The 20,024-nt window shown below is 39.3% G+C and overlaps 1 long non-coding RNA gene across 1 annotated transcript; it reads right to left on the minus strand.

Moving 5' to 3' along the window:
• Positions 1-2,798: 2,798 nt before the first annotated feature.
• LOC126950137 (uncharacterized) lies at positions 2,799-17,658 on the minus strand. The gene is made up of 3 exons (XR_007724065.1): positions 17,626-17,658; positions 2,983-3,088; positions 2,799-2,846 (listed from the first exon to the last, which is right to left on the minus strand). It is a non-coding gene; the product is annotated as an uncharacterized LOC126950137 (long non-coding RNA).
• Positions 17,659-20,024: the final 2,366 nt, after the last annotated feature.

Here is a 20,024-nt window from a genome sequence, read left to right on the forward strand (position 1 = left end):
GTTATACGCAACACAAAATAGACTAAGACAATTTCTAACAAGAATAATGTGATTTTATTGAATTTCCTTACTCCCATAAACCAGGTGAAATGATTTCTAGATTTTTTTTTTTTTAATTCTGGATATGTTCATTTATTTGGTTATATCTGAAAGTTGATGGAAGAGATATTTCTTATCTGCTCCCATCTAATTTAGGTAAATATTTAAGGATAATTTATCAAGGTTTTACAGTGCTTCTCTATAATGTTAAAATATTCTCAGAGAATTTTGTAGATAAGTTAATAATAAAGTGATTCAAAAAGCAAAAATGCTTAAAACACTTTTAGTTTATCGTTCCTGTAAACAGTTCAAAATAAGTTTCTTTGACCCTGAAAAACAAAACAAGATCAGCAATATTCCAAGCAAAAGTCAAAAAGGTTGCTTCAGCTTTCTGACTTCTGTCCATTTAGTTAACTCTTGTTTTGCTTCATATTCTTGAGCATTTCAGCTCTTTATGAGTCCTGTACATTTTTTTTTATTCCAGTGTTACAGTCTCCAAAGTTACCAGAGGCCTATATTTGGGAGTGTCTGTTAAAGTCATATAGCTTATTATAACCATCTTTTGAAAAGGATTGAAATAAGACAATTTTCTGTGAATAGAAAAATGTCCAAGGTAGTTACTGTTAGAAACACGATGGACAAAGAAGTTTGGTTACCTCCATGGTTTACAATAACTTAACATAACAACCTTAATTATGATTGGTGAAACTAGGCCGCATAAAACTTAGAAACTAGGCCTCATAAAAAAGAACTTAAAAAAATTAACACCAGGTGGCTCTGGATAGGGTCCCACCCTGCCTCAATAGGGTCCCACCCTGATAGGGTCCCACCCTGCCAATTCCGGGGGTCCCACCATGCCTCGAAGTTCCCGGAATCAACAACTCCAGGAAAAAACCTCATAAGGTCCTGCTCTAACCAATTAGAACAAGACACCTTGCTCAGGCCATAGACAGACCCAATTACCACGCGCCTAAAGCTTTGTTTGAATTTCGCGCCCTAAGCTGTGTTTGAACTTGTGTTTGCCTATATAAACAGCCTGTAACAAGCAGTCAGGGTCCCAGGGCCAACTTAGAGCTTGGGACCCTAGCGCGCTAGTAATAAATAACTCTCTGCTGTGAATCTCGTGTCGGTGATCCTTCGCGGCGACCCCGGCCCAGGAAGGAATCGACAGTTCGGTTCCAACATTGGCAGCATATACTTAGACATTAGAATTTTAGAAAGCCCATATAATTTTGGAACATATATTAGCATTATTTACCAAGATATAACCTAAAGAAGATTGAACATCATTTTGGCAATCCATGTATCTAAACATGTCAAATAACCCTGTTTACCTCTCTTTTATGGACACTTCAGGGGCCCTCTGAAGTATTCCAAAAGCCAGGTGCCAGGGAAGACAGTTTTGAAACTGAAGGTTGATTTTGGGGAGGCTGTCAAACATGTTCAAGATATCAAATATCAAAACACTTGATATTATGAAATAATGTTCCAAATTGCCACTAAGTTATTTATTTTGCCAAAAGGATGACTCAGAAATTTCAAAGAAGCAAAAACCTTTTATAACCTTACAACCCTTTTGAATTTAGTTAATATGTTCAACCTCTTCTGCAAGATTATTTCCACAATTATCTCACCACTTGTTTGAAACTTCAGCTTTTTCCTAATTTAAACAATCCTTTAACCCTAGGCAAAAGTATACATTTCCATACCTTCTTATAATATTTTACAAAAAAAAAAAAAATTTACTGTTTTTACACACCTTGCATGTAAATCTATTTCCTGTTGTCTCAATTACATGTTGGAATAGTAACTCCTAGCAATTTTTAACTTTTAAGGTAAAGACTTGGTAAGTTGTTTAATTGTGTGCTAGGTGGAGCCAAGGTTTGACTCCCAGCATAATTAAGAGCGAGGTTAGTTCCATATGTCCCCAGGCCTTACCAATTGTGAAACCTTCAAGTAATAGTTCTCAAAACCCAAAAAGCAGTTTTGAACCTCAAAACACTTAGAAAACCTTGCATCTCCCCTGCATTTTACCAATAGTCTTTAGGGCTGTTTTTATTTCTCAAAGATTAAAGTCATGTGAATTGAAAGGTACCACAGCTTTTAACTTCTCTTAAAAAAATACTTGATACAAGTGCTTGTCTTTCTTTAGGCCAAATTAATTAGAGCTCTTTCTACAGATATCACACACAGTACACACACAGAGAGGCAGAACAAAATCCAGTCACTGGGTGGGGCCCTTTAAGAGACAGGCGTAGAAAAACATGCAGATACTGGCCAGAGAGGGCTCATCCCCTAAGGCAGGATTGCTAAACAAAGTCCTGCCAAACAGTTATGGGCCATGCCCCAGGATGTGTAAAACAAGATGGAGGCTTACAGCACAAACCATACAGACACAGGAAGCATAGCAGATTGACCACAGCCCAAGACTAGCCCTACAAGTCATTTTTCACAATTAAAGCTTTACAGAGAATATACACAGAGATTCTTATCATTTCTCGCCTAGTAAAATGTCTTCTAGAAAGAAAAAAAACTTGCTTAAACTTAACTGCTGATACTGTAGAGAAGAGGAAAGAAAAAAAGGTTTTAAAATGCCTGGGGAAGAACCTCTTATTCTTATGCAAGTGTTTCCTTCACCAGGGAGATAAATTTAATTGCTGTGGGTTGGAGCTGGGCTTCCTGACTCCGGGAGGAGGAGACTGCATGGGCACATGGTGGAAAACGCCAGCCAGCCTTCCGCTGCACCTTGACCCATGTGTCCCAGCCCTGGCAAGGAGGGGAGAGTGGCAGGGAGCTGATGATCCGTCCTGAAAAAAAAGGAAAAGGTCATGGAAACACCCGTGAGCTATGAGCGTGGGAGCACGGTTTCCTCCACCCTGTGAAATCCAAAGATAAAAGGCTTAGAAGCAACAGTGAGAAGTTTTGAGTCCCCATTTCACTCACCGCTTCTCCACTTGAGCCCCCAAGTTGTGCGTCAAAAATGTTGCAGAACTTTTCCATTGTTCAGCTAAAGATGGGGTTCTTTGTCCCATGGCCATGAAAATTCAGGCTGCCAAACAATTTGAACGGTTAGTAAAACAGGGTTTTAGTGAGTGAAAAGAGAAGAAAAGGGGAAAACAGGGACAAGTCCAGAGTCCCTACTAGAGGGCTTCCCACCTGGCTTTTTGAATCCCAGGTTACACCCAGGAAGAGGAGGAGCCAGTCTCCTTCTTGTTGCAAAGAGCACAAACTTCCTGAGGCTCCACCCAAGTGCGCTGGCCGTTTTGAGTTTTTACAGGGATCCCCTCCCATCTGGCTTGTCTCACTAGAGTCCACGGTATAAAATATCTGGTACAGTAACGATAATTACAGCACTTTCCATATATTAGTAGCCGTCTAAGTTCTAGAGAGTCTCCTTTAATTTTGACTACAACCCATGAAATAGGTATTCTTATTTTTTTCTTTTTACAAGATTAAACCAAGGCCAGAAATGTGGGATGGAGATGGACAGAGGGCTTCCCATGTACTGAAGGCAGACTGAACAAAGGCTTAAGAAAGCACATGGCATACACTGAAGGTCAGGCAAGAAATTCTGTTGAATTAACTAAGTGAATATGTTAATTGAGATGCTGAAGTATCTGAAAATCCAGACACATGGGATTAACCTGTTATGGTTGACAAGGGAAAGGAAAGGAAGGTAAGTGACTTTAAATAAATTTCTTCTATTAGCCAGGCAGAGGATTAGGCACATTGAAATGTTGATTCTTTTCATTCTCATGATACTCTGCCAAAGAGATATTTTAATTTCTATTTTATAAAAGGAACAAGAGAATGTAAGTTTAGCAACTTACTCTCAATCACACAAATTGATAGATTTTAGATTTAAAGTATACCCCAGATTAAACCTACAGAAAAGTGGAGCAGTTAGAAAGAGGAATGAGTAAGAGAGAATAATTTCAGTTTGAGTAAAACTGCATTTAAGGTGGTCATATGTTGTGATGTGGCAAAATCCTGTTTATTAGTGGATTGTAGTACTGTAGCACTGGTTAAGGCTTAACAAGAATACTTGACAATTATATCCTAGTAGTAGTAGAAGATACCATATCCTCACCTTTTTTCCCTACCCCATGTGCACCTCAAGAATTGATTCTCCTCTTCCCCATTTTGTAATAATCAAGAGGTGTACATGGATTAAGTTTACCCTTCACTCCAGAGAGTCCCTTAGCTTCATGAAAATTGTGTCTTCATTACTGCAGTTACTGGGTCAGAAATGATCAAGTATATGGTGAGCACGGGTGCCATATTCTAATTCAAGGGTGGTCCAATCAGTATAAAGCTCAAAATGTTTATCTGAAATTTTAAAAAGCTCCCACCCACCATACCCTCTTCTCTGTCTGAATGAAGACATAAGCTTGTTGCTTTTAGAACACTCTTCCTACCATGGGAGAGATCAGTCAGAGAATGGAGCAAATACAAAGACACCAGATACACTAAGCCTGAAAATTAGCCTATCTTTGGAAGTTTTCACTGTCCAAGTCTTTAAATCCACCAATTAATTCATTACTAAACCAATTTGGATTGAGTTATCTTAATTGAAAAGAAAAAAAAAATTCTAAAATTAAATTTGACCTATTGTATTTTTATAAGAAACAGACCCTAAAATGTGAGCCAAGTTGGGAAGTAGGGCAGAGGCAGTGAATAGCTACTTAATCAGGAACCAAGATAGCCTTAATATTCCAATCAGATCAACTAATCTTTAAAGAGGCCTTTTTCTGACTCTAGGCCACTGGCCTCCCTATTTCCTAGAGCATTAACTTTAGAACCCTTATAAATTCTTTCCCTTCGAGATGTAAATTGTTTAGAAAGTCTCCTGCCAATGTTACAATCCAGGAATGTCCTTCTCAAGGACCTGATGGACATCCCTTTTATTTCTAACTTTTAAAAAATGATTGATTGATTGATTCATCCATTCATTCATTTACTTTTGGATACAAGGTCTTGGGGTGTCACCCAGGCTGGAGCACAGTGGGGCAATCACAGCTCACTGCAGCTTCCAGCTCCTGGGCTCGAGTGATCCTCTGGCCTCAGCCTCCAGAGCAATTGGGACTACAGTCACAGACTCCAGGCTCATTGTTGGGAATAAGAGTTTGGAGTCGCAAAGAAAATGAGCACTTAGACAGACAACATCTCTGCAAGGCAAATTTATCTCTGCAGAAGGGTGCATCTCACGTATGGAGCATGGCGAGAGCACACAGAACAAAGAAAGCAGGGGATTTTATTATCTCTAATGCAGTTTCTGCTTCTGTGTCTTTCCCCTATTGGCTAGGGTTGGACCACACAGTCTAAACTAGTCCCGATTGGCTTAACATTTGAACTTTCTTAAACTTTCTTAGATAAGGTAGGCATGTAAGGGAGGTGAGAAGAGAGAGAAAGGGGGTCATTTATGGGGGACTAGGAAGGTAACCTATTCCGTAATAAGGAAAGGATTGTGGGCTGGGGTTGTAGCAAGTTCAGGCATGCCTAGGTTTATTCAGACAAGTTGGGGCACAGCAAAGACAAAGGGGTATTTGGAATTATAGGATAGAGAACGGGGAAACTGGATAAGCTGTTTGAAGAGGAAACCTAACTGTATCTAACAATTTCCTCCCTTTTGATATTTATAATTTTTTTATCTTCAAACCTTTTTAACATGTCTTGACTTTGTTCTGCCTGATCTTCTAAAAGAAAGAGCTTATCTGAATAAGGCAGGGGAGAATTGAGGAAGGTTTTGGTGAGAGTTGTTTCAATAAGTCCTCGTATTAACCATCGAGCACAGGGTATGAGGCAACATCCAACAAGAATTAGTACATTTGTAACAATTGCCAGGGAGGTGACTATTGAAGTCATTAGCTTTTTCCACCCACTGAACCACTTTTCCATGAGGCTTCTAAAAGGGTCATCTATTCCAGAGTTTTTAGCCAGTTCATCTGATAGAGAGGTAAGGCCCTGCAAAGACTTTGTAATTGTCCCATGAGGGACTGTGTTGTTAGGGATGAAAGTACAACACTGGGATCTGATCATGACACAAACTCCACCTTTCTCTGCTACTATAATGTCTGATGCCATTCTGTTTTCCCAGGCCATTGGACTGGTGGGCCCTAATTGTTCAGCTATTCCTTTAATGGCATCTCTGGTATAGTCAATAAATGATTGCTGGTTATAGTAAACGTAATTTATCCAGTCTACATTTTTATTAATACTTGCCCACCAGAACAATGTGGATTGAAACCCCCCACCTATTTGGTTTCAAGCACTAAATTCATTTGGCACTCTTCGTGGAAACCTGATGGCATCTATGTAAACTTGAGGATCAAAAGACTCATGAAGGGTCTCTTTCAGTTTACAGCACTTTGCTTTTACTTTTTCTAGTTGATGAAATGCCAGGGTGAAAGGGATAGCCAATTGAAATAGAGCACAAGTTCTGCTCCAGATACTTGGCAGAGTGTCCACAGGGGTCTACCACAATACCACCATACATCCACTCAGAGATGGCTAAGGGCAGACTGATGGGTAAGCTCTTGGAAGGGCCTAAGCTCTTTCCATCCCTCTAACTCTCCAAGGAACGCTAAGGTTTCCCCCTGTTGTGAGAGACAGGAGATAAACTTCGCATTGGAAGGTGAAGGCTGGATGGCCCTTGGGGCCTGACCTGCAGGGTGTTGAATTTTCGGGAACAGCAGAGAAAGAGCTTGGCACAATTTGTCTTCCCAGACTGTGGGGTCTTGAAAAAGAGCTACCATACAGCTCCTGCCCAGTTGGCAGGGAGGCTATCCAAGTGGAAAGGGGACAATCTGGGCCTCTGGTCTACCATGTGCATAAGTGTAACAGTCACTTTTGCTTAGGGTGTGGACAGAATATTTAATCCAGTCCAGTCAGGTATTTCTATCTCAGTATCCTGTCTCAACTGCTAGTGTTTGTTTTAGATCTTTTACTTCTATAATGAACACCTTGGTTTTATCTGTAGGTACAGGAATAACAGGTGTATGGTTCAAAGCTGAAACTATTGGGGATGGAGAAGGGCGGGCAGGAAACAAAGTGTATCTCAAAAATGCCTATATGATGTCTCTGTTAACATAGTCCCCTATACCATAGAGGTGGCTGAGGGCAGGCCTAGAGTCAGTAGAGGTAGGGATAGTAATGAAAATGAGGATGGGGTTGCATTGGTGAGACTGGCAATCAGGGGAAGCAGTTCCTTTAGTAAAATGAAGGTAAGGTTTTAGGGAGGTAAGGTTTTAGCCAAGGCTAGGCTTCCTTCTGAGGAAGGACACTTTGGAATGGCCTTAATCCTGGGTCCCTTCCTCCATGGGGTGAGCTTCTTAGAGCTGGAGTGCAGTGGCGCTATCTTGGCTCACTGCAAGCTCTGCCTCCCGGGTTCAAGCCACTCTCCTGCCTCAGCCTCCCGAGTAGCTGGGACTACAGGCGCCCGCCACCATGCCCCGCTAATTTTTTTGTATTTTTTAGTAGAGACCGGGTTTTACCTTGTTAGCCAGGACTGTTTCGATCTCCTGACCTTGTGATCCGCCTGCCTCAGCCTCCCAAAGTGCTGGTATTACAGGCGTGAGCCACCATGCCTGGCCTTCTTTTGTTTTGTTTACATATTAGGCAACTATCTCTAACTTGTTTTGCCATAATATAAATTTTTATACATCCACAGACTCTGAGAACTGCATTACATATAGCTTGGGACTTAGGCTGCTGAGTGGGGAGATGGTGGAGGTGCTGCTGGCCAGGCTCAGGCTGCTGTGAGGTTGGCTCTCCTCCATCAAGGGCCAGCTCTGGGGTCCCAGTGACAGGAGGCAAGAGGATGGTGTGGGTGCTGTGGCACTCAGGCAGCCCCCGCCTCCTTTGTCTCCTAGCTGCTGTCTCCAATAGTTCTCAATCTCTCTCCTTACCTGCTCACTCAGACTTTTCATCTCTTTGTCTCCTGTCTCTTCCTCTCTCTTCCTTCTACACACTCTCTCTCTCTAGTCTCACCTGTATCCCTTTCTGATCTCTTATCTCTTCCAGTCGCTCTCTCACTCATTTTCTCCCTGTATCTCTCTCTCTAATCTTTCTGTTTCTTTCCAAATCTTTCATTTCCAGACTCTCAGGGTTTCTTCCTTGAGTCTCTATCTCATTTGCACTCTCTCTCTTTCTCTCTGTCAAACCCTGTTTCCTCTCTCCCTCACACTGAGCCTCTTCCTCTTTCTCTCTCTAATTTCCCTTCTCACTTTCTCCCTTCTCCCTCTCCCAGTTTATCTTGTCACTCTTCTTACATATACTTTTTGAGTTTCTCCTATTTCCTTTTACACTTGTGAAATGTCTGACACAATCAGACATTTTACTTGAAGACAAAACTCTTTTCCTCTCTTCTTCTTTTAACTCACTACCATTCATTTTTTTTCTTGCTTTTCAGACAACACTAAAACTTTTAACAAAATCTTTGAGATGGTTTTCTCTCAGTAGTCTAGAATCCACTAAGTCATTTCATGGGTCTTTACCCTGAAATGCTACACTTTAAAAAAATGGTAATTTTCTTAATTGGCTCAAAAAGAGTATGGCTTGGTTTTACTTAGTAAAGTTAATGTGTTTTTTAAAAAATATATATATTTATATACATATATATAAAAACACATACACACACATTTTTAATCACGGAGAAAAATACTTTAAAGACCTGCCAATTTGAAAAAGCATTAAAGTAAAAAAAAAAAAAAAAACAAATGCTGCCCACCAGTCCTGCACTGCGCCTGCACTCCTCAGCCCTTGGGCCGTCAAAGGGAAGAAACAGGCGCCATAGAGCAGGGGGCGGCACCTGTCGGGGAGGCTCGGGAGGCATGGTAGCCTACCATGGTGGGGGGAGCTGGGGTAGTGGCTCAGACATGGAGGTCTGCAGGTCCCGAGCCCTGCCCCGTGGGGAGGGGGCTGAGGCTCAGCGAGAATTCAAGCATAGTGCAGGTGGGCCGGCAGTGCTGAGGGACCCGGCGCAACCTCCGCAGCTGCTGGTCCTCACTGCCTGGGGCCGGCAGTGTCGGCCAGCTGCTCCAAGTGTGGGGTCCCCAGAGCCTGCGTCCACCTGGAACTTGCGCTGGTCTGTGAGCACAGCGCGCAGCCCCAGTTCCTGCCTGCGCCTCTCACCGAACAACTCCCCTCAAGCAGAGGAAACTGGCTCTGGCCTCAGCCAGCCCAGAGAGGGGCTCCCACAGTGCAGTAGTGGGCTGAAGGGCTCCTCAAGCACTGCCAGAGTGGACGCTGAGACCAAGGAGGCGCCGAGAGCGAGAGCTGCCAACATGTTGTCACCCCTCAATACATTCCATGTAGATTTTGAGTGCCAATGTTAAAATTTCAAATTTTGCCTGCAAAGCTTATCAAAGAAACAGTGGTAGAATTCCAGTATTTGCAAAATTCTAAGATTTGGTGAATATTGTAAATATTACCATTGGTATTAGAAAGCCGTCATGAATAGAAGAGAAAACGTTCCATAAATATTTTGTTTGACTAAAAATACTAGACTTGCATGTTCTAAATAATTCAAGAAAATATATTTTTAAAAAACTGCAATTTAACAGTAATCTGTACATCTTTAGCTACTATTAAAAAAAAAGAAAACTTAAAACAATGAAAATGTTACAGCTGATATAAAGTAACCTAATGATGCTTTCATTATACGGAAACAAAACTGTACACATTTATTAAAAAAAACAGTCTCTCCACCAGTAAACACACAGAGCCTTTTCTACACTAAAGTTTCTTTCCATTTGCCACCAGACCAGGCTTTGTCCCTCGCTCTCTGGATGCCAGGCTGTGTCTGTTGTGTCTTTACAATATTGCTGTCCTCTGTCATCTGCATACCAGAGCCACCTTTGTAAGTGTTTTGATACACTTCTACCTGAGTAACACTGGAAACTGTGGATGCCCTCCTTTGGGCTGGGAGTTTCCTAGCAGAGGGGTGGTTCCCTTCACAGTCTTCATGCAGTTCTGGCAGGCCCTGCAGCTTGGGCAGACTGCCTGGGCCTAAGCGGGAGAGAGGTGAGGGTCAGGAGTGTTAGGTGGCTTAGAGGAGTTGGCTTTTGGCTTACTTCCTTCAGTCTTTAGGGGGTAAAGGAGGACCAGCCTCTACTTTCAACAGAGAGCATAGCCTACCTCCTCTTGGGAGACTAGACTTTTGCTATTCACAAATCGAACTAAAAGCTGACAAATTCAAGCCTCATTTGACCTCAACTTTGGCCAGAAAACTTAGGGTTTGAGGATTGGTTCTCGAGTCCAAATGAAACAACAATATTTTATTATTTGCTGTTTTTTTCTTATGTCTAGTCCTTTCATTATCTTTCCAATATTTTAACATAAGACCTAGGGGGATAATAGGTATCATTGCTATTATTTCTATCCTTTTTTACTTCCTGTCTTACTTGGGACATTTGCCATGTTGGGTCCTGGTTAGGCTCAATCCCTTGCACTAGAAATTTCTTGCCTGTCCTTCTCTGGAGGCTCACTGAGGCTCAATCCCTTGTAGTAGGAATTTTCTGCCTTTCACACACTTTCAACCTCCAAGATATCCCGACCACCAAGGAGTACTTCACCACCCCCAAAGCTTTTCTTGCCTTGGTATGTCCCAACTAAGGAATACTTCACCACCTCTGCGGGGTTTTTTTTACCTTGGTCCTGACCACCAAGGAAATAGTTTGCTGACTCCTGCAATGTTTCTTACCTTGGTCTGTGCACAGTTAACTGGTCATCGGGGTATTTGTAGGCCTTTTCTTCCTGCATTGCTGAGAGTCTGGGTTTATTCTTCACACTGGGTGAATCTCAAAACTTTACCCCTGAGGCCACCACAACAAGGCAACAGGACATGTCTCCTCATGAGTGAGGACTGAAGACCGCCTCCCTGGAGGAGAGTGGTTTCCCTATATGGATCACCGAATTGTTGGGAATAAGAGCTCAGAGTCACAAAGAAAAAGAGCACTTAGATAGAGAACATCTCAGCAAGGCAAATTTAATTCTGCAGAAGGGTGTGTCTCACATATATAGCAAAGGTGAGAGCACACAGAACAAAGGAAAGCAGGGGTTTTTATTATCTCTAATGCAGCTTCTGCTTCTGTGTCTTTCAACTGTTGGCTAGGGTTGGACAGCACAGTCTAAACTAGTCCCTATTGGTTTAACATTTAAACTTTCTTAGGTAACGTAGGCATGTAAGGAAGGTGAGAAGAGAGAAAAAGGGGGTCATTTATGCAGATACTAGGAAGGTAAACTATCCCCTAATAAGGAAAGGAATGTGGACTGGGGTTGTAGCAACTTCAGGCATACCTAGGCATATTCAGACAAGCTGGAGCACGCAAAGGCAAAGGGGTATTTGGAATTATAGGATAGAGAACAGGGAAACTGGATAAGCTGTTTGAAGAGGGAACCTAACTGTATCTAACACTGATCCCTTTGAAATGTAAGCACAAGGAAGAGAGAGCCTCTATCTCCCAGTCTGTGTGGGAGGGCAGGTGTCTTTCTTTGGTGGGATTCTTATTCCAAGTTGTAAACTATCTCCTTTTATAGAGATACAAGAAAATTTACTTTGCCTTTGAGTAAAGCCAATTAGCAAACACAGATGGCCTATGACACTCTTCCATTTCCCTTCTATGATCAGCTACCAGCTCTTAAAAACTCTCCTGCTCCTTGTTTTACCCAAATTGAGCTCCAGCTTAGTTCTGATATTTCTTTCCTGTTGTAATAACATTGAATAGTCTTTCCTGCCTGCTTCACTTTGACTGGTGCAATTTTTACTTTGATGCCAGCCACCGAAGTCAGCGAGACTTATTAATTATCACAAAAATTTTAATGAAATTGTAGCCTATTTGTAGCCTATATTTAGGATTCAGTAAAGCAGCACTGGTAGATTTTATAGTAGCAATATTAGGATAATTTAGTGTGCGATCTATTTTATACATGTTTTAGTAAGGTTCTACTGGAAAACAAGATACCTTGAAACTAAAAACAAAAATAATGAAATCTGAAATTGCTAAGGGAGATCCTTTCTGCCTGCAGGCTACAATTCAAAGTTATTTTTGGTCCATTAATTTGGAGACCCTCAGAAGGAAAAGCAAACTTCTCCAACTAAAACTCAGATATGTGTGAGGTAGGTTGATGAGAGATATAGCAGGAGATGCGATTGGAACCTAAGACAAAGCTGACCCCTTAGGCCTTCCCAAGCTTTTAAATTATTATTTGGCTCACAGAAGGAATAATCACTCTAGCTTCAGTGAGGCCTGAGGGCAAATGACTGCTTAGCTGTATCTCTCCACCCCAAAGCCTTATTTCCAAGGCAGACTCTATGTATTTGTTAGATTATAGAAATAGATACTAAAATGTTGTTCTACAGAAATTTTAAGTTAAATTTCCAATATTTTGAACTTTAAAGGTCTTTGTATTTAAGGCCTCATCATCATGTCAAAACATTATCTAGTTTGTATACTCAAAGCAGTAGTCCTACTTTTAACCTACATAATTGTGGCTAGGTTGTATCATACAAATTATATGTTATAAAACCTCATCCATCCCCATTCTTCAGTAAAGGATATGAGTATTAAAATCTTAACTGTTCTGCATATTTAATTATAAAATACCCAAGTTATTTATTCAGTTATAATCTATTATGGGCGGAAAGTATATAATCTGCCTGATGATTTGCTTGATAAATATATTTGTCTTTTTAATGAGCTTCTTTGTTAAGGTGGTTAGAATGATTAATGTGCTAGAGCAAATCATCAGTAACCTTGAAAACCAAAAGTCAATATTTGGGAAAAATCCTTATGCAGTGAAATACAGTGCTTAAAACTGCAGAAATCTCCATGGGAATGCCAGCCCGTTGATTAGCAGACATGTTTGACATGTTGCTATTTAAACAGGATTAAGTGTATTGGGTAAGTGATGTGGGGGAAAAGACAGGCATGGGGAGGGGCTTTGAAAAGCAATTATAACACAAGAATTGATAAGCTCCATTATCTCCAAATGGATTTGATTGTTCAGATTACTAATTGCCCTGTCAGTATGCCTTGAAAATATAGCAAAAGAGCTATAATTTGCTCAAAGAAAAAATACTTAAAAGGAAATATGCTTTCCATAGCATATTCATAATTATCTTTCATTTTAATCAGTTGCTTGACCCCAAGGATTGCACATGACTTTTTTTTTGTTTTGTTTTCTATGGATGAGAGATATTTATTCCAGGATATAATCATTTTATATCTTGGGAAGTTACAGAAAATAAAATTCATAAAATATAAAGCAATAAAGCAGAATAAGAAATTAATATTAAAAATGAAGATTAAACATTTCTTGTCCGTTGTTTTGCAGATTTCTTCTGAGCCTGCAATTACTATATGTAGCCAAATAAAATGTACCTGACACCACACAGATTCACTTTTGCCAAACATTTTCTTTTTCTACTTTTTCTGCTCTCTTTATTTGCTATGTTTGTATATAAATTCTTCCATACAGAACATATTCATATAAAAACAAAAGAGGACAGGACTGCAAAGATAAAACGTATTTATATTTTTGTAAAACTGATTTTCTTTACATTTACAATTTTGTTAAGACCCCAGGTGGTAGAATGAGTTGTAATTTCATGAAAAAGATATATTATCATAAATGTTTAGATAAATTGCTAAACTCTTTTTAACTAATGTACATAGGAGCTACTGGATTATCTATTTTGCACAGCTCTTTGAGTTAAATATGTCAAACTATTTGGCTTCATGTTTTAAGCAGTGGCAGCTTGAATAGAACTGAATTGACATAATTTCTGCTTATATTCCATCATTTGAAGACAACATAAATTAGAGAGCATGGAGTCTTGGGCCAAACACTCTGTGTTTGAAATTTTGTTTTTACACCTAGTTGGTTGTGTAACCTAGGAATTGTGACATAGCATCTCTACATCAGCTTCCAGAATTAGAATAGTACCTTGATAATTTCAAAGGCAAAGACTACTAGAAAGTACACCTATGATTAAAAAAAAAAAAAAGAGTTAAGTTTATTAAGTCTACTGTGGCAAAGGAGGCAGCCATGTCACCATGTGAAACATTGAGGCACCTTGATTAAAAGGAGTTAGAAAAAGCTTGTTATTACAGAACTTAATTTAGCAGAAAGTTGAAGGAAGAGGGTGTCCCTTCTGGATTGAGTGCTACCAAAAAATTGGTACAATTTTGTGTATGGAATCTTGTCTGTAAGGGTCAAGAAAAGCAGATGAGGCTAGAGTTATCATGAAAGAAGTAGCAGTCACTTGTATAAATTGGAAAGAGGAGATTTTGGTAATATTTAGTAGTTAAATAGAGTGTGTTTTTATCTTTGTTCAGTCATGACTATGAAATTGTCTTCATGGTTGCAGAGAGTTCTCATCAGATGCTGATGTTGTATGAAGTCGACTGTGCTCATCAGGGGAATACTACGGTCTTGTTGGTAGCTATTGGGTCACCTGTTAGCTGACGGCTCTCAGTTATTTCTTTTTTTTCTTTATCTTTCTTTCCTTTCTTTTCTTTTTTTCTTTTTCCTGTCTTGGTAAGTCTTTGGGCCGAGGGCTGATAAAGCTAGGCTGTAAGGGATTGTTGAGAATTTGCTAATCAGAAAGCTGTGCAGGTAATATTTTATCTAATTGAACTAAAGTTAGTCTTCCCTGTTTCAGGATAAGTTATCAAACTAATTTGATAATGGCTACACAGTAACTCTTAGGACTCTGGGAAGAACTTATCATCTAACTGCAGTGCAGGCATTCACCAGAAACAAAATGAGTATTAGTTTTTATAATAGAAGCGAGAGGCCTAGATGACCAAACTCTGACTACAAACCACATTCCATAGTTCAGATGGGTCTTTTTCAGAGTCAAGTTATTGCTGCTATTGTTATTGTTTGAGAAAAGGTCTCATTCTGTAGCCCAGGCTGGAGTGCAGTGGCACAATCTCAGCTCACTGCAACTTCTGCCTCTGGGCTCAAGCAATTTTCCAGGCTCAGCCTCCTGAGTAGCTGGGACTACAGGCACGAACCACCAATGACCATCTAATTATTGTATTTTTTGTAGAGATGGGGTTTTGCCGTGTTACCCAGGCTGGTCTCGAACTCCTTAGCTCAAAGCAATCTGCCCACCTCTGCCTCCCAAAGTGCTGGGATTACAGGCGTGAGCCACCGCACCCTGCCAAGTGATTTTATTTGTTTGTTTTTGTTTTAATTGACCTGTTCACGGACTGTTCCATATAGGGGCACCAAGAAGTTTTTGCTATACCCTGCTTTCTTGTCTAGCCAAAAGAAAATCAAGGGCTCATGTAATAGTACCTGACAACACTGGAGAATTATAAACTGGTTTGTTGGGTTTTCAGGGAAAAGTTGGTGTTCGTAGAATAAATAGTACTGTAGGATACAGAATGGATCAGAAATATAAAAATCATGTGTGGCAACAGGGGAAACAACCTTGTATACCTTAAGGAGAACAGATTTTCTGAGTGAAGTTAAATAGAACTTACAAAGTAGCAAGCTGAGTGTGACATAAAAGGATAGTCCTGCTATTGATAGGGGAATTATGAAAAAACGTACTTAGGCAGATAGTGAGGGTACAGAAGTCCCTCGGTAAGGTTTTCCTTTACCTTTACTGAAACAAAAAGCAGCCCCAAATTATTTTCCTTTCTCACAAAGAGCAGCCTGTGAAATTGAGCTGCAGACATAGATGCTGGTAGTTGTGCCCATCATGCTCAAGATGGCAGCTCCATCTTCCCTTCTCTTTGTCAGCGGTGCGTACAGTAAGGAGCAGACAAGATGGCCCTGGCTAATGGGGAAAGCTCATTTACATCATAAGATTAGGGTGGGGCAGCCAGGCTTCCCCAAGCACTATGTAACCGTCATACCTGATGGAATGAATCTGTGAGCTCTATTTACATAGAGACACCACCTCCTGAAACCTGACTATAAAATCTGGCTTATCTGCTGCTGGCTGGCCTTTTCCTCTGGGAAGTCCCCTCTCACAAGAGAGAGCTATTTTCCTTTCTCTTTCTTTCTCTTCTTGCCTATTACACCTCTGCTTCCAAACCCGTCGTGTGCATCTGTTCTAAATTTTCCCGGCATGAGACAACGATACCCGGGTATTTGCCCCAGACAGGGTAGCCACTTAGCTATTAGTTTCCACTCTTATCAAACTTAGTTTTGATGAAACGACTGTAGTGATCTCATTAGAAGCATTTTGTTGGCAAGGGATCAAAATCTACTTATAATGAAATTAAAAGTTAGATTAATAATGAAAAAAAGGAAGTACTTGAATGAACATAAAGAAGAAAATCAGCGTTCTGAAGAATTTAAAGAACAGTAGTTGAATTTTGAGCAGCAGGATCAGGTGAAGACTGACACATCAGCAATCATTAGGCTCAAATCAGTAGTTATGATATGAAAAAAAAAACTAATAAAAGTTTTGTCTTTTTTTAAGTGGCAGTTAAAATACTATGGGGGTGGAAGTGCAGGAGAGCATACTGAAAACTCTTTAATTGATTACCAGAGAGCACAGAAGTATAGCAGACAAGATTAGTAGTATAGAAAAGAGAAAAAAAGCATAAATGTATTGGAAAATTCATATTAACTCAACTTGGTTGGAAATTACCTACTTTGGGTTGTCATCTAATCTGATACTTGGAATCAGCTATCTATTGGAAAAGAAAAACCACACTGAACAAGATTAGTAAGCAGAAATTGATTTTATTCTGATACTGTTGCAACAATAGGGGAGAAAGCACATACCAAGACTGGATACACAATTCTGTGGTGGGGATGGCATAAACAACTTTTAAGAGCTAGGGTAGGGAGACTCAGGCCAGCCTTGAGCATTTACTAATTTGCTTTACTCAAACAGAAATTAAATTTTATTGGCTGTTCATGGCAAGAGACAATTTGACAAGTTGCATGAAGAGGCCTACCAAAGTTAGGCTCTTACCCTTCCACAGAGACTGGGTGGGGGGGTCTATCTCCTTCAATAATTGCATTAGAAAGAAATTGCTTCCAAGTTCTTGAGAAAGACATTCCTGGATTGTAAAACTAGCAAGAGGCTTTAAAAAGATTTACATTTTAAAGGGACAGACCAGGGATTTTTAATGAAAGCTTTCTAATGTAAATGACTAGGAAACTGAAGGTTGGGGGCTTAGTGTCAGGAAGAAAGCTATCTAATAGGTTCAGTAAAACTAAAGGGAATGTTAAGGGAGTCTTGGTCGTAACTCCCAGGCTACTTTGCTTCTGGAGGTTCTGAAGGCTACTCAGCTGGAAGTTTCCCAATAGTGTTCAAGCTCAATGAAGCAGAAAAGATGGCTATGTCTTTTTAATTGGAAAAAATAAATCCAAAGATCGATTTCTTGGAGTTTTAGTGCTGTGTAAATTATCATGAATTGTTAACAATACCAATAACATTTTTTTAGTGATCATTATTAATAGTATGATAAAGTACTTTCCATAGAGGCTGAAGAATGGATCTCTCTCTCTTTCTTTCTTGCTCTTTCTCTCTCTCTCTCTCTCTCTCTCTCTCCCCCCCCCCCCCCCCCCCCCCCCCCCCCCCCCCCCCCCCCCCCCCTTTCCCCTCACCTCAGGTCTCACAGGAGCTGTTTATGCAGATATCTTTCAAAAAGCTGCATTTTTCTGGCTTAATTATTAGACTTTGTTTGTATAAGATAAGAGTTGTTTGTATCTGTTTTGGCTTGCTGTAGGATAGCATCTCTGATCAAACATGAGATTCTGACAGGGTATGGGGTAGTCTTTTCTTAGCTCTTAAAGAGAAATCTCATAGCATCAAGGCTAATAGAAAGCAATGAAAGTTCTAGATAGCATTCTCTAATGTAACATTTTATATTGATGGAAATATTCTTACTTATGCTAATTAATATTGTAGCTATTAGTCTCACGTAACTATTGAGCACTTGAAATACAGCAGGTGCAATTGTAGAACTGGATTTTTATTTAAAGTTTAATTCAAATTTAAGTTTAGCCACATATGGGGTAGTGGCCATCTTATTGAATGCAATTTTAGACTTCTTATAGCTTTGCCAATTTTGGTTTTGGAAGTCCATTTAGTCTCTACTTTGGTTTTAGAAGTCCATTTACTCTCTCATGTTGAAAAGGTGTTCAACATTTTTTAATAAAAGCTCCAGTAAAATACAATTTACCAGCAAAGAAAATACTCAATTCATACTGAAAATAAAAGAAAAAATAAAACAGACCAAAGCATTCTAGAGCATATTTAACGTTTGTATAAATAATAGTTCTTTTTTGTTTTGCTACCTGGTAGGCTCAGTAGAAGGCATTTAACCCAGCCATTGGAATTGATTTAACTCCTGGGAACTAATATTTAAAAAATAAACTTGAATCTGTGATAATAGTGTCTGCTGAACAATTCCCAGTTTGGGTTTTTCAGTATGACCCATTAACTAACAAAATTGAATCAGGATTATTCCATGGAGTCTACAGAAGTTTTGTATAGGGTGTAGATATTTTTCTAAGACGTTAACCAAGAGAGATTTTTGTTCCTTAAGCGGAGGAAGGAGATTGCTGGTTTCAGATTGTTACAGTGATAGTGATCTGGGGACAGGAAAGGAATCATGAGGATATTAGCATAATCCCAGGGCCTTTAATTTATCCCATAGATACTTTCTGATTGACAATAATGTTTAAAATTGGATATTTGGAAATAAATATTTTATAGACAGTTATTATACTAGGTTTTATTCTTAAATATGATAATTTTTTAAACCTCTATTTTTATTACCTTATAAATAGTATAGAAAATAGTTCTCCCAATAGTTTTAAAATTGTTAACTTTTAGAGAATATCAAACCAGATTACTTTTGTTTTCCTTATCCTTTCTCTTACCCTTAAAAGAAGAAAAAAAAAAATGGGAGGCTGAGATGGGAGGATCACAGGAGGTTGAGGCTGCAGTGAGCCATGATTGCACCACTTCAGCCTGGGTGACAGAGCAAGACCCTGTCTCAAATAATAGTAATATTTTATTGGTCAACAGTCCAGGAAGCAAAAAATAATAATTTAGGCATAAAAAGATGTCTTAACAATTTTACTATTCTGAATTTGTATCTAAATTCAGAATTTTTCACAACAGAAACATTATGAACATAAGGCATTAGTAAATGATTACAAATAATATTTTGACTACATCAAGAAATAATGATTAATAAGAGCTTTTTCATTGTCTTACAAAATCAAGAAGTTAAAAGAACATTTATCGAAATAAATCTGTTATGTAGAGTATAACGAAGTTTTACAAAAAATACATATTTTAATTTTGTGGGGGCACAACTAATAAAACAATTTGCAAATAACAAACATATTAATATCCTATTATGTGCATATATAGAGATATGCTGTTTGCATAAATATGCAAATCCCTTTTTTTACTCTACCATTTTCTGGGACATCGTCTTTCACCACTCCAGATGGAAAAAGTTCTTGCCTTTACCACAATTATATTTCAGAATATAAGAATAAGAAAGAGAAAGTGAAAGACAAATAGCCTTCTTCATAAAGAAGAGACTTGAAAGTTACATATATTAATTCTTTTTGCCTCTCATTGCCCAGAATTTAGTCAGCTGGTCAGTTTTTGATATAAGAACGGTGGAAAATAAATCCCGTAGCCAGGTTTCATGTGCCTTTCTAAAGGCAGCAGGAAACTTGAGAATGGGAGATGATGATGATGATGGGATTCTACTAAAAGACAATTCTTTGTTGCATGCTGTTAAAGAAGCATTGCTAAATAGCTAGATACGTCTATAGATCTTCATACGTAGTAGTGCATACATTCTTCTTACCTACTGGTGAGTGAAGTTTCCCTTTTAAGTGAGTTTACTTTTTTTCCCCTCATCTGCCATGTCTTTACTTACTTCCCTTGCTCATAAAAAAAAGACTAAAACGTAAGTCCAGCCACAAAATGATTCATACGTCATAGCTTCTTTGCACACAGTTACTGCTCAGCTATA

Source organism: Macaca thibetana, chromosome 1 (genome assembly GCF_024542745.1).
Source record: "Macaca thibetana thibetana isolate TM-01 chromosome 1, ASM2454274v1, whole genome shotgun sequence".
Taxonomy (NCBI): Eukaryota; Metazoa; Chordata; class Mammalia; order Primates; family Cercopithecidae; genus Macaca; species Macaca thibetana.